This window comes from Pleurodeles waltl, chromosome 7, assembly GCF_031143425.1.
Source record: "Pleurodeles waltl isolate 20211129_DDA chromosome 7, aPleWal1.hap1.20221129, whole genome shotgun sequence".
Lineage (NCBI taxonomy): Eukaryota > Metazoa > Chordata > Amphibia > Caudata > Salamandridae > Pleurodeles > Pleurodeles waltl.
In genome coordinates, this window is record NC_090446.1 from 1045484081 (window position 1) to 1045509094 (window position 25014).

The window sequence follows — 25014 nt, forward strand, 5'->3', positions numbered from 1 at the left end:
TACCACAAGACCTGCAGGGCCCAAATTGGTATTTTTTTTAGATTCTTCTAACACAGAGATAGTCAAAGTGTGGCCCGGGGGCTGCATGTGGCCCTCCTCACTTTAATATGAATTTTCAGATACTAAAGCAATTCTAAGGTTGCTTGTCGGTGGGCTGCGAAGATATACTTCACACAAGGAAGTCCTGTAGGACTGAGTGAGCAAAATGCCCCTCTCCTGTCACCTGGCAATCCAGGCAATAATGTCTTGCGAAAGTGTGCAAGGAAGCCCATGTTGTCGCCTGGAAGATGTCTGGTATGGGCACGCCTCTAGCTAACGGCGTGGTAGCAGCTTCTAGAGTGAGCTCTCAAGCCCTCAGGAGGCTGCTTCTTAGCCAATGCATAGCAGATTTTAATACAGAGAACGACCCAGCACGAAATGGATCATTTCTGGACTGCCTGACCCTTCTTTGCTCCAACGTACCCCACAAAGAGTTGGTCGTCCACCCGGAACTCCTTTCTACGCTCAAGGTGGAACGACAACACCCTTTTTGGGTCCAGACGGTGGAGACGCTCCTCTTCTTTAGAGGGATGCGGTGGAGCAAAGAAGGTGGGAATGGTGATGTTCTTACCGAGATGAAAATGGTCACCACCAGGGGGAGGAAAGAGGCACGAGTTCTGAGGACTACCCTATCAGGATATATTGTGAGATACTGTGGTTTTGTAGCTAAAGCCTGCATCTCACTTACTCTCCTGGCAGATGTGATTGCCACTAAGAAGGCTGTTTTGATAGTGAGCAGCCAGAGAGGACAATTATGTAAAGGCTCGAAAAGAGCCCACATTAGAAAAGTAAGCACTAGAATAAGGTCATACTGGGGCAAAACAAAAGGCGTAGGTGGAAACATATGTATAAGCCCTTTTAAGAATTTCTGTACAATAGGAGAATTAAACAAAGACTGTTGCTCAGGCAAGCGAAGAAAAGCCGATAAGGCAGAAAGATAGCCCTTAAGAAGGAACCCTGTTGGGCAAGTGTCAGAATGAAAAGAAGGATATTAGAAAGAGAAGAAGAAAGAGGATCAATAGACCTCTCTGTACAATATAATACAAAACGTCTCCATGGCAGGCGTAAACCGTCTAGTAGAGGGACGTCTGGCTGCCAGAATGACATTACAAACTTCAGAAGAGAGGTCATAAACCATCAACTGCAGCCACTCAATCTCCACGCATGAAGCTGCAGAGTTGACAGGTTTGGGTGGAGAACCGTTCCCTGCTGCTGTGACAGAAGATCCTCCCAAAGAGGCAACCTGATTGGAGGATTGATATTCATTTTGAGAAGCTCTGGATACCAGACTCTTCGTCCCCAATCCAGAGCCACTAGCATTACTTGGGACTGGTCATTCTTGATTTTCTTGATTTCCACTGCTGAAAGAGACCTTGCGCCACCTCCTTATGGAGACACCATTTGTGATCCGCTAAGCATCGCCGGCTGAGTATGTCCGTTCTGGCATTCAGAGAACCTGCCAGGTGTTGAATCACCACGTGTTCCAGCCATGTCCAGAGACGAAGAGCCTCTTGACAAAGGGTCCACGACCCCCACACCGCCCTGCTTGTTGCAGTACCACATTCCGGTAGTGTTGTCTGTGAACACCTGCACTATCTTCCCTTTCACAACAGGAAGAAATGCCTTTAATCCTAGCCGGATCACCTGGCGCTTCAACAAGTTGATATGGAGCCTGGATTCCGCCACAGACCAGAGGCCCCTGATCTCCACCGCTCCCAGATGGCCGCCCCATCCCAGAAGTGACGCATCTGTCACTACTGTAAGATCTGGTTCGGGAAGGGAGAGAAGTCTGCCTTTGACCCAATCGCAGTTCACTAACCACCACTGCAGATCCTTTGCAGTTCCCTCCAACACCTGAACCATGTCAGTAAGATTTCACGGAAGCTGTGCCCATTGGAACTTCAGAGACCTCATATTCCATTTGGCATATTTGACTATTAGGATGCAGGAAGCCATGAGTCCCAATAGACTCAGAATCTGCCTCACCAAAATCCAGGATAGAAGCCGAAACATCAGTATCATAACCTAAATATCCTGGACTCGCTGCTCGGTAGGATAAGCACAAAACTGCACTGTGTCCAGGACAGCTCCAATAAAAGGGAGCGTCTGAGAGGGAGTCAAGTGTGACTTTGGCAAGTTTATAGTGAACCCCAGTGAATGCAGGAGGTCTGCCGTAGTATGAAGGTGGGTGAGGAGAGCCTGGGGCATTGGAGCCTTCAACAGCCAGTCGGCGAGGTAGGGGGAAGACGGAAATCCCTAGCCTGTGCAGATGAGCTGCCACCACTTTGGTGAACACCCGAAGGACACCAATAAAACCGAAGGGGAGCACAGTAAACTGAAAGTGCTTGTAGCCCACCTTGAACCGCAAGTAACGCCTGTGGGCGGGCAGGATGTGGATGTGAAAATACGCATCCTGCAACTCCACCCCTACCATCCAGTCTCCTTGGTCTAGGGCAGACAAGACCTGAGCAAGAGTGACCATCTTGAATTTCTCCTTCTTGAGGAAGGGATTGACGTCCCTTAAATCCAGGATAGGGCGACGGTCCTTGTTCGTTTTGGAAATCATAAAGTAGCGGGAATAACAACCACTGCCTACTTCTGACAGCAAGACTCTTTCTATGGCTCCCTTGGCCAAGAGAGCTGTAACTTCCTCACGGAGTAAGATCAAATGATCTTAAATCAGCTGTTCTTTAACTGGAGGGATAGAGGGAGGGAAAGATTGGAAGGGAGGTGTAGGAAGCTGGCTCTGTATATACCATCTCAAAGTGAGAGATAGTGTTTACAGAGTCCAGGGGTTCCCCAAGAGGCTTGACAGAGGCAATAATAGATAATACTAATGCTCTATTTGTTGTAGTGTGGTCGACAAGTTAGGCTTATCAGAGGGTAGTGTTAAACATTTGTTGTAAACACAAAAGCAATAAATGAGAACACACACTCAATGACTTAACTCCAGACCAATAGGTTTTTATATAGAAAAATATTATTTTCTTAATTTATTTTAGAACCACAAGATTCAAATTGCAGGTAAGTACATTAAATGTAAGGTACTTTGCATAGATATAGATAGGCATTTGAATCAAAACAGTAATGTACACAGTTTGTCATAAAATGGCAATAAGCTATTTTAAAAGTGCACACTGCAAAATTCAACAGTTCCTGGGGGAGGTAAGTAAAGCACCTACAAGTTCAGTCTTCGGGACATAGGTAGCCCACCGTTGAGGGTTCAAGTCAACCCCAAACACCCAGCAACAGCAACACAGGGCTGGTCAGGTGTAGAGGTCAAAGAGAAGCCCAAATAACATGGGCGCCTATGGAGAAAGGGGTTGCTCTGGTTCCAGTCTGCTAGCAGGTAAGGACCAGCGTCCTCGGGGAGCAGACCAGGGGGGGGTAGTAGAGCACTGGTGGGGCCCAAGTAGGCACACAAAGTACACCCTCAGTGGCACAGTGGTGGCCGGGTGCAGTGGGCACACAGGGCATCAGGTTTGCAATAGATTTCACTGGAGGGACCCAGGGGTCACTCAGACGTTGCAGGCAGGGCATCGGGGGCTTCTCAGGCCAGCCACCGACTGGGCAAGGGTTAGGGCCGCCTGCTGGTCACTGCTGCACCGATGGTCGGCTCTTCACTGGAATGGGGGCATGCGGGTGCAGTGCTTGTTCCAGGCATCAGATTTCTTCGTCCCGGCCAGTCGCAGTTAGGGAGGTCCTCAGGATTCCCTCTGCAGGCGGCGTCGTGGGGGTGCAGAGAGGTTAGCCCAGGGTGGACACGTCGTCTGAGTCACCTGGGGATCCTCTCTGGGTCTTAGTTTCTCTGGACATGGGCCAGGGGAATCAGGTGCAGAGTGGTGGGGACTCACGCTTCTGGAGTGAGGTGAGAGTCCCTTTAAAGATAGTTTCTTCTTGCTTGGTTGGACAGGTCCGCTGTCCACGGGAGTTCTTGATCCTTCTTAGGTGCTGGGCAGTCCTCGGAGTCGGCAGAAGTGGCTGGTCCCGCAGGACGCGTCGCTGGTGCATATTCTCTGAAGTTGGAGACAGGCCGGTAGGGCTGGGGCCAAAGCAGTTGTCATCTTCCTCCTCCTCTGTGGGGCTTCTCAGCTAAGCAGTCCTTCTTTACAGGTCGTCAGGAATCTGATTTCCTGGGTTCAGGGTCGCCCCTAAATACTAAATTTAGGGGGGTGTTAGGGCTGAAGGGCAGTAGCCAATGGCTACTGTCCCTGAGGGTGGTTACACCTTCCTTGTGCCTCCTCCCTTTGGGCGAGAGGCGCACATCACTATTCCTATTGGGCTAAATCCTCCAAAGCAAGATGGAGGATTTTCTAAGGAGGTGGTCACTTCATCCCTGGGCACCTTAGGGCTAGCGTGGTACCGCGCCCCTTCTGAAGCCTCGAAAGGGATGATAGACAGACTGCTGACGAGCCAGTGCTGAAAGGCCTAAGGATCTGGCCGTAGCTCGACAATCCTTGAACCTCTCAAGCACAGAGTCTGCCTTCTCTCCAAAAAGGCAAGAGCCATAAAAAGGCATGTCCATCAAACTCGACTGGACATCCCCCGAAAAGCCAGTAGAACGTAGCCAGGCGGGGTGAAGGAGGGCCACTGTCGCAGAAATCGTCTTGCCCAGTGAGTCAGTCGTGTCCAAGCCACACCTGATGGTAAACTTGGCTGCATCTCTCCCATCCTTGACAGCCTGGGTGAGAGTGTCCCGTATGCCTTCTGGGACCTGGGGCAGCACCTGTGTAGGAAGTTGGCTCTGTATATACTATCTCAAAGCAAGAGATAGTGTGCACAGAGTCCAAGGGTTCCCCTTAGAGGTAAGACAGTGGCAAACTTAGATAATTTTAATGCTCTATTTTGTGGTAGTGTGGATGAGCAGTAGGCTTATCAGAGGGTACTGTTAAGCATTTGTTGTACAAACACACAAGCAATAAATGAGGAACACACACTCAAAGACTTAACTCCAGGCCAATAGTTTTTATATATTTTCTTAATTTATTTTTTAGAACCACACGTTCAAGATTTGAAGTAAATACTTAAAACGCATGGTACTCCACACAGGTAAGGAACTTTGAATTAGAACAATAACATATACAGTTTTTGTTAAAATTGCAATAAGCTATTTTCAAAGTGGACACTTAGTGCAAAAATCAACGGTTCCTGGGGGAGGTAAGTAAAGGTTAGATTAGGAGGTAAGTAAAACACTTACAAGTCTCAGTTCCTGGGCATAGGCTGCCCACCGTTGGGGATTCAAGGCAACCCCAAAGTTACCACACCAGCAGCTCAGGGCCTGTGAGGTGCAGAGGTCAAAGAGGTGCCCAAAACACATAGGCGACTACATAGGCGCTGATACTTACCCGCGAGGACGCAGGTAAGCACAAGCGTCCTCGGAGGACAGACCAGGGGGCTTTTGTAGAGCACTGGGGGGGACACAAGTAGGCACACAAAACACCCCCCCAGCGGCATGGGGGCAGCCGGGTGTAGTGTGCAAAGCAGGCGTCTGGTTTTGTACTGGTTTCAATGGAGGGATCTGGGGGTCATTAGCAGTGCAGGCAGGGCACGGGGGCTTCTCGGTCCAGCACCCACCTGGGCTAGTCAGAGGGTCGCCTGGGGGTCATGCCTGCACTGAAGTTCGGTCCCTTCAGGTCCTGGGGGCTGCGGGTGAAGTGCTTGGTCTAGGCATCGGGTCCCTTGTTACAGGAAGTCAGGGTCAGGGGGAGCCTCTGGATTTTCTCTGCAGGCGCCGCTGTGAGGGTCCAGGGGGGCCGTCTCAGGCTACTCACAGGGTCGCAGTCACCGGAGTCCTCCCTGTGGTGTTGGTTCTCTGGATCTTGAGACGGGGACGTCGGGTGCAGAGTGTGAAGTCTCACACTTCCGTCGGGAAGAGTGAGGTCTTTGAAGTTGTAGATAAGTTGCAAGAATGTTGCTAGTTGTTGAGCAGAGCCGCTGCTCACTGGAGTTTCTTGGTCCTGGGATACAGGGCAGTCCTCTGAGGCTTCAGAGGTCGCTGGTCCCTGTTGGATGCGTCGCTGTTTGCAGGTTTTTGAGTCAGGTGACAGGCAGGTAGGGCTGGGGCCAATGCAGTTGTCGTCTTCAGTCGTCTCTGTAGGGCTTGTAGGTCAGCAGTCCTTCTCATTTCAGGTTGCAGGAATCTGATTTCCTGGGTTCTTCGGAGCCCCTAAATACAAAATGTTAGGGGTGTGTTTAGGTCTGGGAGGGCAGTAGCCAATGGCTACTGACCTGGATGGTGGCTAGACCCTGAGGGGAGGAGGGAACATCCCTAATCCTATTGGGGGAATCCTCCAAACTAAGATGGAGGATTTCTAAAAGCAGGGGTCACCTCAGCTCAAGGCACCTTAGGGGCTGTCCTGACTGGTGGGTGGTGACTCCTTATTTTCCTAATTATCTCCTCCAGCCTTGCCGCCAAAAGTGGGGGCAGTGGCCGGAGGGGCGGGCATCTCCACTAGCTAGGATGGCCTGTGGCGCTGTAACAAAAGGAGTGAGCATTTGAGGCTCACTGCCAGGTGTTACAGTTCCTGCAGGGGGGAGGTGCGAAGTTCCTCCACCCAGTACAGGCTTTGTTCCTGGCCACAGAATGACAAAGGCACTCTCCCCATGTGGCCGGCAACTCGTCTGGTTGTGGCAGGCTGGCAGAAACTGGTCAGCCCCACACTAGAAGTCGGATTGGTATTCAGGGGGCATCTCTAAGATGCCCTCTGGGTACATGTTACAATAAATTGCACACTGGCATCAGTGTGCATTTATTGTGCTTAGAAGTTTGATACCAAACTTCCCAGATTTCAGTGTAGCCATTATGGAATTGTGAAGTTCGTGTTTGACAAACTCCTAGACCATATACTTGTATGACTATCCTGCATTTACAATGTCTAAGGTTTTGCTTAGACACTGTAGGGGCATAGTGCTCATGAAAATATGCCCTCACCTGTGGTATAGTGCACCCTGCCTTAGGGATGTAAGGCCTGCTAGAGGGGTGACTTACCTATGCCACAGGCAGTGTGAGGTTGGCATGGCACTCTGAGGGGAGTGCCATGTCCACTTAGTCATTTTCTCCCCACCAGCACACACAAGCTGTGAAGCAGTGTGCATGTGCTGAGTGAGGGGTTCCCAGGGTGGCATAAGGCATGCGGCAGCTCCTAGGGACCTTCCCTGGCATCAGGGCCCTTGGTACCAGGGGTACCATTTACAAGGGACTTATCTGAGTGCCAGGGCTGTGCCAATTGTGGAAGCAAAGGTACAGTTTTAGGGAAAGAACACTGGTGCTGGGGCCTGCTTAGCAGGGTCCCAGCACACTTTCAATCATAACTTGGCATCAGCAAAGGCAAAAAGTCAGGGGGTAACCATGCCAAGGAGGCATTTCCTTACAACCTGTGCCACTGTATCCCACAAAGTATGGGGAAAGCGGCCCAATAGGCAAGAGTTGTTTACCGACCTCAATGCCAGGCTGCAGGAAGAAAACAACTTCTTTCCAAGTTGGTCCAGCCTCTTGGATTTCCTATCCGGAGGGGCGGAAGGGAAGCCACCACAGGAAGAGGAGGCTTGGACACCAAGCTCTCCAGGGTGGGGTGTTGGGTGAGGAAACTAGGGTTGTTTGTAGTAGGTCTATGGTGGCCGCCGATTGCCCTATTCACAGGAGCCCCCTTGCACCAAGTTCCCAGAAGAACATCTGTGAGGTCTGCATTGAAGGGTAACATAGGCTCTGATGTAGCAACCCCCGTCTGAAACACCTCTGCCAGGAGATTAGTCCTGACTGTCACCGTAGGCAAGTCTAGGTCCAAGACCTAAGCTGCCCTGCACATTACCATGGCATAAGATCCACCCTCCTCCGTAGCCACAGCGGGAGGAGAGAGCATGCCAGTATCCAGTCCACTGGCTTTCCCTAGATCCTCATTCCAGTCCTGTTCATGCTCCAATTCATATTCGAAAGGGTCCTCAGACTCCTCCCACGCCTGTCCTGTGCCTGGGTGTTCTGAGTAAGCCTTAGGCACTGATCTGGGCCTAACTGGCAGCATCAAAGTCGGAATTGGCGTCGCACGATGTTGTTCCGGCTCATCCAGAATGAGGATGGGGCTACCACCACCAGTGGGCGCCGATGGTGGAGGAAGCGTCAACGTCTGGCCCGGCACCGGAGGAGGTTGACTGTGAGAAACCGGTGCCAGTCCGGATCTGCTATCGGATACCAGGGTCCCCAACAGCACCGAGACTGGAGCCGCTGAATCCGATGAGGCCCCTGCTAACCCCCCTGGGCCTGAAGACCCAACCGAGGGTGCAGCCTGTTCAAAAACAAGGTGCATAGCCTCATAAAATTATTTGCTTTGAGCGGGGTCGCTTTGGTCCCTGGAAAAGGGGTAAGATGCAGAGTCGGCTTTGCGACGGCTCCGCGGGGCCGTGCTCGGAACGTTGACGTTCCTTGGATGCCTCGTCGGCTGACGGGTGTGGCGCAGTTAAAGTCAGCTTGGACTTCTTTTTGTGCCTCTTACCGGAATGCCCCCAAGACCTCGAATGTGAGGAAGATGACTTGGAGCTCCTGGAGCGGTGCCGCGACCTCCTTCTAGAGCGGGACAGTGATCTCCTCGGAGTCGCGCTAACCGAAGACGACTGCCGGGCCCCTAGAAGCTTATGACATCTCTCTCTCAAGGCCTTTGGAGTCATGGCCCGACAGTCGGAACACAACTTTGAATCGTGGTCCTTTTCAAGGCACCAGAGGCACACCTGGTGTGGATCCGTAACCAAAATAGTGCATTGAAATGCACCACACGGTTTAAATCCTGCCTTTCTCAAAGACATTGCTCAGACAATTCGAAAAAATCTTCGACAAAACCGTAGAGAAAAGGGTAGCTCTCTCTGGATCTGCCCGTAACCCGCATGGAAGGAAAAGAACTGACGTACGCACGCCAGGGTGGTGCCTATATAGAAGGCCATGACATTACAGACGGCTCCAACGACGCTGACAATGCCACGCAGAGCCGGACGAGTCACGTGGATTCGAACGACGCCACCGGATGGCACGTGCAGGGTCCTGCTCGGCAAAACAAATTCCAGATTCAAAGCTGACTTCAGGCAATTCGAAGGTAAGAAATCTGCAGCTAGAAGTCTCTATCAGATAGTATTTTTTTTTTAAGTGATAGTTTTGCAAACACAAATTTAGAAATGTTCATGCTGCCCCTCCACCCTGGCAACAATGCAACTAGTGAGCTAAGAGGCAAGCTAGTTGTTATGTTTACCATCTGAGTGGCCCCGGTTGCAATTATATGTGGACAACATTATCGCTTATCAAAATAAAATGCAAGAGAATATTTCGTACAGTGCGCTTTCTGAAGTCATGTGTTTCTAGGTTCCCTTAGACGTGATAATGAAGAAAAAAGGGACAAAGTGAAAACAAAATTGCTAAGGCTCACACAATTTGTCAAGTGGGGAAGCTGGGATTGATCCCAGGTTTTCTGGTTTCATAATGTGTACATGTTTCGCTTCCCCTACACCAGTGGTTCCCAACTTGTGGTCTGGGGTCCTCTGGGGGTCAACAAAGCCTCCTCAGGGGATCCGCGACTGCTTAGAAAAATCAATAATATTGACAAATTAGGTCCCCAGCTTTCAGTAATGACTCGGTGAACTCCCCGGATTCCAATAAAGATTTATTGGGGCTCCCCAGGCTACAGTAATAATAAAGTGGGGGTCCACAGAAGTCAAAATGTTGGGAACCACTGCCCTACACCCACCTTATACCCTCCACCACCTGCTACCCTGTTGGCATCAATGTGGCCCTCAATCATGCAACAGGCCAAATGTTATGGCCCCTTGGAAAATGTTTGCGAGTACCCATGTTCTGAAATAATGTATTTCTGGCAAAATGATGCTCCAGTAAGCTGAATCATCTCTATCAAGTAGATTTTAAATGCAGGACAACTGAAGTCAAAGTAACAGTTTCTAAGTACAAAGCAGAGCTCAGGAAGATTCCCTTACACATGATATGCGGTTACAAATCTGAGGTATGGTGTCTCTGAAGGAGAGGAATGATTCAGAAGCTTGCCATCTGATTGGCTTAGGGCTGGTTTCACCTATAATAATGTGGATTGGTATGCAATCTCACTGGTGTGGATTTTACTGTATGAGACTTTGCTTTATACTACTAATTATAAATTACCATGGGACTCTCACCTCTACAATGGGAAATATTTAAGATTGTGAATCTATTAAAGAATCAATACTGAAGAAGCAAAGGTACACTGGATGGTCAAGATCAGTCAATGTGGATGAAGGCCCACAATGTTTTAAAGTGTGCAACTGAAGTTTAACTGGAACCCGATATCTCTGAGGCTGGTTTATATAAGTATGACTGCTGAATGCAATGGCACCTGCCTGACCCCAGGGAGATGACACTGCACCTCAATTGGCGGTGGCAAGGTTAAGGTGAGCAGCACTCCGGAGAGAGATACAGACTGATGCCAACAGGAAAACACACATGCTGACCCTTCAGTTGCATGGCACACACTGGTCAAAGGTTAGGATCTCCCTTTCCTTCACCCACAATGGCAATGCCAGCATGTCAGTGCCCCATTAGGATCGGCTGGGAGAGATCCCTGGCCAGTAGAATGGAGAAGGCATTGGCTGAATGAGAAACGAGATGTGAAGTAGCAAGGTGGCAGAAAGTTTCTAGACCCTGGAGACGTCTCCATTAAACAGTGGCTTACAAACAAGAAAATAAGGGGTTAAAGACAGGCTGCTCTGTTTTGAGTTTAAACCTATAATGACTGATGAAACCCAACCAAAATGTGAATGACACTCATCAGTGTAAATTCAAGCACTGATAAATACTTGTACAATTACAAAATAAAATGCCACTCAAGAGAAGGAAAGCGAGAGAGGGTAAGCCCTTTTCAATTCTTCCTGAAAGGCCCAACACAATGTAACATTTTTATGCAAGGTAGCAGCAAGAAAGCGTAGGTCTAAAGTTATTCCTCTTGAGCTTTTTTGCTTAGGAATGTAACTAAAATATTGTTTCTTCTTCCTTTTGTTTCCTCCAGTTTAGAATGCTTCATTTTAAATGTGCAGTTTAGAAGCATGTTTTATGTCTGATTTAATTATTGCATACACTGCAGAAAATATGTGAACACTGAAACCATATTTGATCTCTCGACAGGGTTAAATTTTTTCACTGATTAGTGAAATGGCTAGCTCATAAGAATCTTGAGCAATACGTACTGTCACATTGACCCACAATGGGTAAAAACCTTTGATACATCAGTCTCCTTTTCTACCAAGTCATTACTGGTAGGTCAAACACTCCAGGGCTTTAAACATTCAATGCAAGGCATAGTGGCAGGTATCTGTGAAAAAATGCTCTCACAATGCACATGGGATAGCAGTGAAAACATGGCAAGATATTCTACACACCAACAAAATTCATACCTGCAAGGTATCCCTTTGTTATGTGTAATACCTTCAGTTAATCTTGTTTTTTTACCCAACTGCATTTAACTAAGGGCTTTAATGACCATAGTTACAATGTTAACAACAACATTTCAAGTTCCAGAATACAGTTTGATGTCTGTTAAAACGTGAAGTGACTTAAAGTGAGACATTTTTGAAAGGACACTAGGAAGCTATGACTATCCACATGACAGCAGCACCACCTTAATTTAGTCAGGCAAAGAGTGCAGAAAGCAGTACTAAGTATGACTTAGGCATTACGTTTCAGCTGCCTTAGAATTCAGGGCTACTACGTAATCTGGTATAATTCAACATTTTAAAGGTTTCACAAGGTTCTATGCTGCTGGCATGATTGACCTCCCATGCAGTGTCACAATATTCAGGAAGCAGTAGGAGAATGACCCCCAACTACGTCCAGGAATTTGTTTAGTAAATCATTTGAGTATATCACTTTTTTAATCCTTTAAACATCCTGTAAACCATACAGAGTCCATGTAGGAAGCTGACCTGATGTGTGGTGAGCACGTAAAGTGTTATCACCTTATACCTGGTCCAGGTGTCCCCTATTAGTGAGGTGTAGGCAGTGTCTAGGAAGACAGGTCTCTCTAGGGTTAGCTGTGGATGAGCAGAAAATACTTATCTAGGAGACATGCAAAGCTTATGCCACACCACTATAATCACACAGCACTATCACACACAAACGAACCACACAGTGTTGCAAAAATAAACGTACTTTATTAGAGTAACAAAAATACTAAAATATTGTATAGGCAATATCCCAACTGTAGGTGAGTAAACACTATTATTCAGACATTAGCAATCAGTAAATAGCATGGAAAGCAATAGGCATTGGTAAAAACAATAGCAAATAGTGAGGGCCCTAGGGGAGGGCCAAACCATATACTAAAAAAAGTGGAACGTGAAAGGCAGTCCCTCACCCTAGTAGGTTGAATCAGTAGACGTGAAGAACCGAAAGGAAGAACCTGATAGAAGAGGACCTGAAAAGGAAGGGCACCATGTCCAGTTTGAGTTGGAGTGTCCCGTTGTGGCAGGAGCCACAACCCTGTGGATGCAGGACCAGGACAATGGTGGGCGAAGAAAGTCAGCAGTGCAGCACAGGAGCAGAAGGGGAGTTCCAGAAGTGATACAAGTGTTGTCCCACATTAGCAGTTGTGATGCAGTCAGTCAGTGGTGCGGGAAAACCACCAACAAGCCTAGGCAAATGCAAGAGTCGGAGAAGGTGGTTTTGCAAGGTTGAAGAGGACCAGCAAGACCCAGGGGACTCGGCCAAAGGGTGGGAGTCCAGGATGATCCTCAGCAGCTGGGAGAGACACAAGAAGAGGAGGAAGCCCCCCACAGGCAGCAGGCACAGGAGTCGCAGTGAGGTGCACTCAGCAAACCTGAAGAGGAGTCTCACGTCGATGGAGCAGCAGGTAGGAGACTGTACTTTGCAGGAAGGGGTGCTAAGGGCTGGGGCTACACAAAATCTGAAGATCCCTTGGAGGAGGAACAAACAAACCTTGGTAGCTGCAAGAGTCATGGTACACAGGGGTACTGTCTTTCAAGGAGAGTTAAGGGCTTACCGTCTCCCAAGTTGGACAGCTGGTAAAGAGGACCGAGGATACCATTCCAGACCACCACCTGTGATGCAGGATCCAAGCAGCTCTGGAGGAGAGAAGATCCATGCAGCCGGTCGTTGTTGCAGTAGGTGCCTGCAGATGCAGGGGACAGACTACTTCACTCCAAGTGCAGGCTGAAGACTTGTCCCCCTCAGAGGATGAACAGTTGGGGAAATGTTGCAGTTGCTGGAAGGAGCTAGAGAAACAATGTTGCAGAGTGGAGTTGTCGCTGAAGTTGCAGATTGTCGGTTCCTGGAGGGTCCAGTTGCAGTCTCAGTGGCCAGAAGATGAAGTAAACAATGCAGAGGAGCCCTGTTGGAATCTTGCACGTCGAATATGAGGACTCACCCAAGAGGGAGACTTTAAATAGCCCAGGAAGAAGGACTGGTCACCTAGCTGGGTGACCACCTATCGGGGGGGTCTGTGAAGTCACCTGGCCACTCAGATGCTCCCAGGGGCCTCTGCCCACCTTGGATTCAGGATGAGAGAATCAAGTGGCCACCTGGGGGAGCTCAGGGCACCACCCCTGGGGTGTTGATGGATAGGGAAGTGGTCACCCCCCTTTTCATTGTCCAGTTTCGCACCAGAGCAGGGACATGGGGTCCCTGGACTGGTGGAAACCGATTTATGCAAGGATGGCACCAAATCTGAATTTCAAAGCTACTCCTCCAAGACATGTCACACCTATTTCCAAGGGAGAGGGTGTTATCTCCCTCTGCCACAGGAAATTATTTGTTCTGTCTTCCTTTGCCTGAGCTGGTCAAGCAGTAGGAGGGCAGAAACCTTTCTGCTGGGTGGCAGCAGTGTGTGTTGCCTGGAAAACCCAAGAAGACTAGTAGGAGCAATGCTGGGGGTCCTCTAAGGCCCCCCAGAGTGCATGGAATCATACAACCAATACTGGCAACAGTATTAGGGTATGATTCTGACATGTTTGATACCAGACATGCCCAGGATCGGAGTTACCATTATGTAGCAGGACAAAGGTTTCTGTGTCCAGTACATGCGTACAATGGCCTCCCCGCACTTACGAAGTCCAGTGTAATCGAACTGGAGTTCGTAGGGGCAACACTGCTCGTGCTGCGGTGCCCTCACACACAGGTACCTGCATCCTACCCTGTGGGCTAGGAGGACCTACCATATGGATGACTTGTGGTGACCTGTAGTGAGAGGGGTAATGCACCTTTTTCACGCAGGGTGCAATGACAGGCCTGCAGACACATTTTGCATGGGCTCCCATGGGTGGCACAATACATGTTGCAGCCCATGGGAAACCCCTGGTGCCCCAATGGCCTGGGTACCTAAGTACCAAATACTAGGGGCTTACATGGGAGCACTAGTATGCCAATTGTGGGGTGTGCAATGTCCTAAGCAATCATATTTAGAGGAAGAGAGCACAGTTACTGGGTCCTGGTTGGTAGGATCTCAGTGTTCACAGTCAAAACACACTGACCTCATGCAAAAAGTGGGGGCAAGCATGCAAAAAGTGGGGGCAACCATGCCAAAAGGAGGGCACTTCCCTACAGTCCTGACAGAGTGAATGTGTGAGGCATTAATATGTGAGAGAGAGTAACGAGATGTTAGAATGGGTGAAGAACAAGTTACGTACATTCTGTAACAGCTTATCTGGTAGAGACAATATCTAGCTGCAGATTCCTTACCTTCTCCCCAGGCGTCAGTGGATCCGGAAGATTTTTGTGAGCAATACCCTTGCGCGCCGTTAGGTGGCGCTGATCTGCTCTGCGTCAGTCATTGGCGTCATCTGCGCTGGATTTGACGTCACGGTTCTTGTATAGGTACCAACCTGGCGCACTAACGTCCGTTTCTTTTCAGGACTCTCCACACCAGAAGAGCAGAGCCATAAAGAAACTGACTACTGGAGCATCAAAACTATGGCCCTGAAAGGGGCTTCTATACCCCTAGAAATCAGTTAGCAGACGTGGGAGGATAGCTGGGTCAGTAAGAAATCAGTAAGAAATCTGCAGCTAGATATTATCTCTACCAGATAAGGCATTACGGAGGGTGAGTAACTTGTTCATCTAATAGAGACTTCTAGCTGCAGACATTTTACCTTGGAATAGATACCCAACTAATACCATCCCCCGGCGGTGGGTCTACGAATCAAGTTCATGCTAATAAGTCCTTCCGAACCCAACAGGCAAAGTACCCGTCCCTACGGAAATGACTGCCCCGGCAGCAGTGGTTGGTAAACGTGCAGAGATTCCCAAACTGCCACCTGAGAGATGCTGAGGACTGGAACTCTGCATGCTAACGCAGTGATTGCAGATTTAGCTCAGATAGAATGAGCATGCAAACCCTCAGGGGTTTGCAGTGTGTAGCAGATTCTGATGCACAGTTCGACCTATCTGGAGATGGTCCGCTTCTGCACTGTCCAACCTTTCTTTGTACCCACATACCCTACAAAGAGTTAGACATCAACCCGGGACACTTGTTTGTTCAACGCTCTTTATGGGCCCAGACGGTGAAGTCTCTCCTCTTCCTTCGAAGGATGTGGGGGGTTGTAAAAAGAAGGCAAAGTGACCACTTTGGAAGAAAAGAGGCCCTAGTGAAGAAGTACCACTTTCTCAGGAAAGAAAGGTAGGGTATGTAGATGACAGTGCCTGCAACTCACTCACCCTGTGAGCATATGTAATGAGCACAAGGAAGGCTGTTTTCAAAGTGAGGGGCCTGGGAGGACAACTGTGGAGAGGCTTGAAAGGAGTGCACATCAGAAATGTCAAAAACAAATTTCGATCCCATTGGGGCAGGATGAATGGGGATGGAGGAACGAGATGTTTATGACCTGTGATAAACCTATAGGGGATTTAAATAGGGTTATTCAGGCAACCTCAAAAAAGCAGAAATAGCCAATGAATATCATTTAAGAGTGCCCATAGCTGAGTACTGCTGGGCCAGGGAAAGGATGAACAACAGGAACTCAGAGAGAGAGAGGGGCAGAAAGGGGGGGGGGGAGCAAACAGACTTGTATGTACACCATGCCACAGAATTATTCCAATCACAGTCCTACACCATTTTGGTGGAGGGGCTCCTGGCTTCCAAGATGACATTGGACTTTGGGAGGAAGGTCAAAAGCTGTCAACTGTTGCCACTTAATCTCCACACAAGAAGGCGGAGAGTAGCTAGGCTCAGGTGCAAAATCCTCCCATGCTGCTGCAACAGGACATCCTCCTGAAAGGGCAGTCTGATCGGAGGATCAGAGTAAAGATGGACTTGCTCAGCAGCTCATGATATCAGACTCTCCATGCCCAGTCTGGAGCCACAAGGATTACTTGGGTTTGGTTGTTCTTGATCTTCTTGAGAACTCTGGGCAGAAGTGGTAAGGGCGAAAAGGCATACCTGAGGCCTGAGTTCCACTTGAGACAAAGGCATCTTCGAGTGATTGCCGACATGGAAACTTCAACGCGCAAAACTGCTGACATTGCAAGTTCTCTGCCGAGGTGAACAGATCTAACCAAGGCTCTCTCCTTCAAAGAGACCTTGCACCACCTCAAGATAAAAACGCCATTCATGATTCACCAAGCATTTTTGGCTGAGTTTGTCCACTCTGGCATTCAGAGATCCTGCCACATGTTGAACCACCACGGATAAGCCCTGTGGGTCCATCCATGTCCAGAGTCGCAGAGCTTCTTGGCAAAGAGTTCACGACCCCACCCCACCCTGCTTGTTGCAGTACAGATCTGAACCTTGTCATAAAGATTCCCCTGATGCTGCACCCACTGGAATTTCAGGTCCCAACTGCAGAGCTGGCACATGCCATCTGGTATGTGTCATCTTCAGGATGCAGGAGGCAATGAGGCCCAAAATCTCAGTCATCCTCAGCGAAATCCAGGATAGAGGCTGAAACATCTATATCATAGCCTGAAAATACTGGACTTGCTGCTCGGGAGGATAAGCTCGAAACTGCACTTTGTCCATGTAGGGAAAATGCCTCTCATGGCATGGCTACCCCCTAACATTTTGCCTTTTGAAAGTGTGCTGGATTCCTGCTAACCAGGCCCCAGCACCAGTGTTCTTTCCCTAAACTGTACCTTTGTTCCCACAATTGGCACAGCCCTGGCACACAGATAAGTCCCTTGTAACTGGTACCCCTGGTACCAAGGGCCCTGTGGCCAGGGAAGGTCCCTAAGGGCTGCAGCATGTATTATGCCACGCTGGGGACCCCTCACTCAGCACATGCACACTGCCTCACAGCTTGTGTGTGCTGGTGGGGAGAAAATGACTAAGTCAACATGACACTCCCCTCACAGTGCCATGCCCACAACTCACTGCCTGTGGCATAGGTAAGTCACCCCTCTACAAGGCCTAACAGCCCTAAGGCAGGGTGCACTATACCACAGGTGAGGGCATAGTTGCAAGAGCACTATGCCCCTAAAGTGTCTAAGCCAAATGTTGGACATTGTAAGTGCAGGGTAGCTATATAGAGTGGTCTGGGAGTTTGTCAAACACGAATTCTGGGAAGTTTGGCATTTAACTTCTCAGCACAATAAACCCACACTGATGGCAGTGTGGGATTTATTGAAAAATACACAATACACACAGAGGGCATCTTAGAGATGTCCCCTGTATACCAGTCCTAATGCTAGTGTTAGGCTGACCAGTTCCTGCCAGCCTGCCACATTCAGACGGGTTTCTGGCCACATGAGGTGAGTGCCTTTGTCACTCTGTGGCCAGGAACAAAGCCTGTACTGGGTGGAGGTGCTTCTCACCTCCCCCTGCAGGAACTGCAACACGTGGCGGTGAACCTCAGAGGCTCAACCCTACTGTTACAGCGCCCAAGGGCACTACAGCTAGTGGAGATGCTCGCCCCTCCGTACACAGCCCCCACTTTTGGTGGCAAGTCCAGAGGAGATAATGAGAAAAACAAGGAAGAGTCACCCACCAGTCAGGACAGCCCCTAAGGTGCCCTGAGCTGAGGTGACTCTGCCTTAAGAAATCCTCCATCTTGTTTTGGAGGATTCCCCCAATAGGAATAGGGATTTGCCCCCGCTCCCCTCAAGTAGGAGGCACAAAGAGAGTGTAGACACCCTCCAGGGCAGTAGCCATTGGCCACTGCCCCCCAGACCTAAACACACCCCTAAATTGAGTATTTAGGGGTGACCCTGAACCCAGGAATCAGATTCCTGCAACCTGAAAAAAGAAGGACTGCTGACATGAAAGCCCACAAGAGACGATCAAGACAACTGACTTGGCCCCAGCCCTACCGCCCTGTCTCCAGACTCAATGAACCTACACAGCGATGCATCCAGCTGGACCAGCGACCTCTGAGGACTCAGAGGACTGCCCATCACCTAAAGGATCAAGAACCACCCAAAAACATCGTCTCTGTTCAAAAGCAGCAACAAGAAACCAACTTTAAAGAGACTCTTGCCTCACTCCGGAAGCGTGAGTCTTCACACTCTGCACCAGACGCCCCCGGCTCGAGTTCAGGGGAATCAACACCGCAGAGAGGACCCCCCAGGTGACTCCGACGACGTGGACACCCTGTGTTGACCTCCTGGCAACCCCACAGCGACGCCTGCAGAGAGGATCCAGAGGCTCCCCCTAAACGCGACTGCCTGGAAACAAAGGAACCCAACGCCTGCACCAAGTACTGCACCCGCAGCCCCCAGGACCGAGAGGAACCACCTACCAGTGCAGGAGTGACCAGCAGGCGGTCCTCATCCTAGCCCAGTCGGTGGCTGGCCTGAGAAGCCCCCCTGTGCCCTGCCTGCATCACCAAAGTGACCCCCTGGTCCCACCATTGTTTTCAGTGACAAACACCGCCCCTGTGCCGCTGAGGGTGTATTTTGTGTACCTGTGTGTCCCAGTGCTCTACAAAAACAGACCTGGTCTGCTCCCCGAGGACACAGGTACTTACCTGCTAGGAGACCAGAACCGGAGCACCCCTGTTCTCAATAGGCACCTATGTTATTTGGGCCCTCCTTTGACCTCTGCACCTGACCGGCCCTGTGTTGCTGGTGCTGTGGGTTTGGGGTTGCCTTGAACCCCCAACGGTGGGCTGCCTATGCCCAGGAGAATGAACTTGTAAGTGCTCTACTTACCTGAAAAACTAACCAATACTTACCTCCCCCAGGAACTGTAGATTTTTGCAGTGCCAACTTTTAAAATAGCTATTTGCTCTTTTTACCAAAACTGTGTATACTACTGTTTTAATTCAAAGTTCCATATTTATGTGTGCGAAGTACCTTACAATTTATGTGCTTACCTAAAATTTGAATCTTGTGATTCTAAAATAAATTAAGAATAGAATATTGTTCTATAAATAAAAACCTATTGACCTGGAGTCAAGTCTTTGAGTGTGTGTTCCTCATTTATTGCCTGTGTGTGTGTACAACAAATGCTTAACACTACCCTCTGATAAGCCTACTGCTAGACCACACAACCACAAAATAGAGCATTAGTATTATCTAATTTTGCCACTATCAACCTCTAAGGGGAACCCTTGGACTCTGTACACTCTATCTCTCACTTTGAGATAGTATATACAGAGTCAACTTCCTACAATCCAGAACAGCTACAATGAAACAGAATGTCTTAGAGGGAGTCAGGTGTGACTTCAGCACGTTTATTGTGAACCCCAGCAAATGCAGGAGGTCCGCAATAGTCTGGACGTGGGAGACGACAGCCTGGTACTAGTCCGCCTTCAACAGACTGAAACCCCTGATCTCAGCAGATGAGCCGCAACCACTGCCATCACTTTGGTGAACACTAAAGGGGCTTTGGTAAGGCTCAAGGGGAGCGTGCTTGTGGTGTACTGTGAACTACAAGTGACATCTGGGGGCAGGCAGGATAGGGATGTGAAAAAAAGCATTTTGAAAGTCCAACAACCATCCAGTTTCCTGGGTCCAGCGCAGACAGAACCTGAGCTAAAGTGAGCATCTAAAACTTCTTCTTGAGGAAGAAATTGAAAGACAGACGATCTAGGATATGGCAGAGGCCCGTGTGCTTTTTGTGGACCAGAGAGTAGCTGGATTAGCAACCACAACCAACGTCTGGCACAGGATTCATCTCTTTGGCTCACTTGGCCAGAAGAACTCTAACTTCCTCACGGAAAAGGCACAAATGATATTCAGTCATCCGATTGTAGGATGGTGGTATGGATGAAGGGGTAGTCTGGAAGTCGAGGGAGTAGCCCATTTGAACTATCTACAAAACCAACCTGTCTGATGTGAAAGATTATCAGCAGAGCAGGTGATGGCAAATCCTGCCTCCAACTGGCCCATGGTGGGTGCAGGTCAGTCTAGGAAAGTTTAGAGGCTGCTGCAGAGGGGCGGAAGGTGGACTTTTCAGACCACTAGCCAACTGATCCATAGGGTCGGTGGATCCCGCGCCCTTGGTCATGCAGAGGCTGGGCAGCATGTGTGACACAGTAGCTGGCCCGGGAATGGAAACTGTTGAAGGCTCCTTCCGTAGCCACGAAAGGGGTGGAAGGGCAGACCGATGGGGGACAAGGGTCTGCCCCAAGGCCAAGTGATCTAGCCCCAGCCCGAGAATCCTTGAAGCACTCGAGCACAGAGTCTGCCTTTTCTCCGAAGAGACGGGTGCCATCAAAGGGCAGGTTCATCAAGGAAGCTTGGTCATCCCCTGAAAAGCCAAGCGTCCTGAGCCAGGTGCGGCGCCTCAGAGCAACTGTCGATGAAACGGCTCTACCTAGCGAGTCAGTCGTGTGCCGTCGGCAACGGATTGTGAACTTCACTGCAACTCTCCCATCGGCCTCCTCCAAGATCTGTGGCAACATCTGGGCAACTATATACCACAGTGTGTGGCCCAAAAGGCATGTGGTGCCCACGGTTAACAATACAAGGGTGGGGGAAGAAAACATCTTCTTCCCAAGTGAGTCCAACCTTTTGGATTCCCAATCAGGGGCAGCAGAAGGGAACATGCCCTGGGAGGTAAGGCCTTGGACCACCAAGCTCTCTGGGGTGGGGTCTTTCATCAACAAACTTGGGCTCCAGGTGCCGGGTGATGGTAGTGGGCAATCACCCTGTTCACAGGAGCCCCTGTGTTGTGTTTGGACCAGATACCCAGGAGGATGTCAGGACCTCATAAAACAGGAGCAGAGATTGTGAAGTGTAAGTTCCCGGTTGCAGCACACCTCTGTCAAAAGATTGGTCTTGACAAGCACTGAAAGCAGTTGAAGTTCCAGGACCTCAGATGCTCTTCTCACCACCATAGCAAAAGACGCTCCCCTACTCTGTAGACAGAGTGGTGGGAGAAAACATGCCAGTATCTGGAGATTATCCAGTCAACTGGCGTCACCCACGTATTCACGCCAGTCCATTCCTTCATAAACTGGTATTCTAAAGGGGACAGTGACACTTCCCATTTATCACAGAGACCTAAGTCATAGTAAATGGGCCTATGATTCGATCTGGGAGGTAAAGCTCCTGCGGTGTAAGAGTCAAACAATGCCCATCCAACTGTAGGAGTCGGGGATCACAAAGGGGATGGTACCACCTGTGGGCATGGATGATGCCAGGAGCATCGGGACCAGAGTCAGGGAAGAGTGGACTGAATCCAGGACTGGATCCTTGGGTGTCCTTTAGCACCAAGGCCAAAGCCGTCCGGCACAGAACTCGAAGGTGCACCTTCCAACTCTGCGGAGCCCCAAAGCATTGCAGCGGTGCCAAGCTGCCCAAAAATAAGGCACATGGCCTGGTAAACCTCTCAGAGTTGGGCAGGGGTTGCTCAGGCTCCCAGAACCTTGGTAAGGAGTGGAGTTGGCCCAGGGCCTGGTCCTACTGAACGAGGCCTAAAGCACTGATGCTCTCTCATCGTCCAATGGACGAGGATAAGTGGAAGAATGTGTCTTGGAGTTTTTCTTATGCCTCAACTTAATCAATCGTCCCAAGGGCTTGGAATGGGATGACAACAATGGAGGATTCCGCGACCGATCCCAGGACGTTCCTCTCGACCAAGATCTTGACTTGGGCTGAGTCAAACATCGGGCCACCATCAGCTTCAGGGAAAGCTCCCTCAAAGCCTTTGGATATATGGGCAGACACTCAGAGCACGACTTCAGGTTGTGGTCACGCTCCTGGCACCAAAGAGACACAAGGTGCAGATCTGTCACGGACAGGATCCACAGGGCTTGAAGCCAGTCTTTCTGGACGATATTGTTGACACAGCAGGAGTAGAACACTTGAAAAACACTCAACAATAAGTCAAAAAGCCAGTCAAAAATTGATGGAGGTGTATCTCTCTTCAGATCAGTGCTTGCCGGCGTCTAAGAAAAGAACTGACGTCATGGCGCTGTGGTGGTGCCTAAATAGAAACTGCAATGTCATATCAAGTGCGCACACCGCCGATGACAGACGCATAGCCGATTGACCCCCACCTAACCGCACACAGGGGTACTTCCAGATCCAGTCTGATGCCTTAGGGCAATTCAAAAGTAATCTGCAGCTATAAGTCTCTATCAAATATGCAACACACAGACATTCTATTTTCAAAACTAAGTCTAACATTAGTCCATTAGACACTGCCAATAGGAAGACACTATACACCTTGCATTACTTCTCTTCCAAATTAAATATGTGGTTTCTAACAATAGCTGCAAAAACATGTTTTAAAACACTGGAAAAACACAGTATATATATCTTATTTAGGGCTAGGCAGTTTACTATAGAATGATAAGCACCAATCTCAAAAGTTTTAGAAAACACTGAGAAAACACCACTGAAATCCACTAAATATAAGCAGTGAATACAGGACAGCCTAGTTATATATAAATATATACACATCAGTGGGGAGCCATTATCAACTAGCTACATGTTGATTACCCCATACCCCTTCATTCTTCTTGCTTTTTCTTTTATTAAAAAAACATTTTGTTTTAAAATCCTGTTTTAAAACCCTTTTTACATGAAATACCAAGTACATTTCATCAAAAGTTTATTTACGGTTATAACTTTTTAATCTCATTTTAAAACAAACTACAAGTTCAATGAACAGTTCTTAATATTCTGATATAGTCAAAGCCGGCTACTACTCATGGGATTGTTTTAAAATGTTATTGTAAATAAACTGTTTATTGGGTTACTGATATAGTGGACAGTAGCCTACCACAGGGCAGTTCACAACTTTAACCCATGATATAATTGAAATGCTAGTTAATAGACATCAACATTAAAACAAGACTCCCAGCTATCACCACTCTGGAGATACCAAAGGAAGGAGGATCATCCCATGGCAGCAACTGAACCTGTTAACTGTGCCACATATATGTATACACCACACCATGAATTTATCCAGGAAGGTCTGTGCCCCCAAACGATGGGCAAATACAGAATGATAAGGCAATCCCAAACACAGATGCATAGAGGAGTGATCAGGGTGCGAGGGGGTGAATGGTCAGCCTTAAAAAGGAGACACCTGTGGTTCAGGCTCATCGTCAGGGGAACTCTGGCCCAGCTAATTCATATACTGGTTATGACACAAGAGCCCATTATGGTATTGGAGTCCGGAAAGGATACTGTAGTTCTGGACACAGGCCCACATATCAGTCAAAGTTGTCTAATGGCACAGGAATGTCATCTTGCATGGTATGCAGGCCTACTCACCTTCCCTGAACATCAGACTGCATGTATCCTGACTTCTGATTTTTGCCACTAGACACATGCTAATCTAGCATGTGTGTAGAGGTCTACTCCTGCCAAAGACTATGAGAAATTCCTGCATCTGTCCTGTGACTAGAAGGGGTGCACCAAGCATGACCACAGTCGATGACAATGGATTACTGTCCTTGACAGTGGGCTACTTATATAGCAGTGGCAGCATACTGTAGTTGGAAAATGATCAGTGTTATCAGACTTCTTTATTTGTGTCACTGGAGTGGAGCCCTCCTTGCTCACATTTCTGCCCTTAGCTAGTCCTTTGTTCTAACATCCTGAGTGCATGTTAAGCATGGGGATGTGTGCAGCATGCATGTTGTGTGTTTGAGTCAGCCAGAGTAATAAAGGCCACTATGATCCATTTGGGATACTACTGGCTTGGATTTGGACAAGATGACTGAGGACTGTGCTCCCAGATAGTGGAAGTGTACAGCTCAAATTCCTGAATCTGGAAGAAAGAGACCCAGATACTTAAAGGAAGGAAGTTGAGACAAGGGCTCATTTCGTTATTCAATGCAGTCTTTTGGTTAGCAGACAGCTGCTAATTAGTCTTCCTCAACAGTATCCTTTGGTGGGTAGTGAGGAGAGGTGGGACAGTAGACTCTGCTGGCAAAGGTTAAAAAGCTGCTAGGTAAGGTCTGCCCTTCTGTCTTCCCATGATTACGCCTTCAGTTGGGCTGATGACAGCCAAGTGCAGAAACCTCATCCCTCTTTGTAATGTCAATTACATTACATCAGCAGCCACACAACACAGTTTTAGCCTATCCAATGAATGGAGACCGAGACCTCCTTCTTACTTCAAATAAAATATATAATTTTTTTAATGCATGGTGGTCATCATTCCACATGATAGGATGGTGAACTGTTGGTGCTGGAACCTCACTGTGAACCTCGCATTCAGGCCCATCACAAACTGGCTCACGGAGAGTATACTGAACCTAATGAAGAGAGTTCAGAAGGCAGCCATACAGAATAGTTCTCAGATCCCCAACCTTCTTGGAGGACAGGAATTAAAGAGAGAAGAATCATGTGCCCCTTTATTCCATAGGCACCATCTCTATGGTCCTTTTGTTCAGCTTGGCAAGTATTTCTATCTCCAAAATCAAGGCACATGCCTAATAGAATGCCCTTATGAAAGGAGGGCCAGTCTGTGGAGGAATAAAGGAGGGGTAGAACTTAGGCCTTATGGATTAACTGGATATAGCCAGCGATCTGTCATTATAGTCATCCAATTGGAGTAAAACCTTCATCTAACTGGAAGATAGTGGTTTAAGTGGGGGATGTCACAGAGT

The 25014-nt window shown here is 48.7% G+C and overlaps 1 protein-coding gene across 8 annotated transcripts in view; it reads right to left on the reverse strand.

The window, feature by feature from the left end:
• HELZ (helicase with zinc finger) overlaps positions 1-25014 on the reverse strand; it is a 1413339-nt gene that overhangs the window by 936734 nt on the left and 451591 nt on the right. The gene's annotated exons all lie outside the window — the stretch shown is intronic.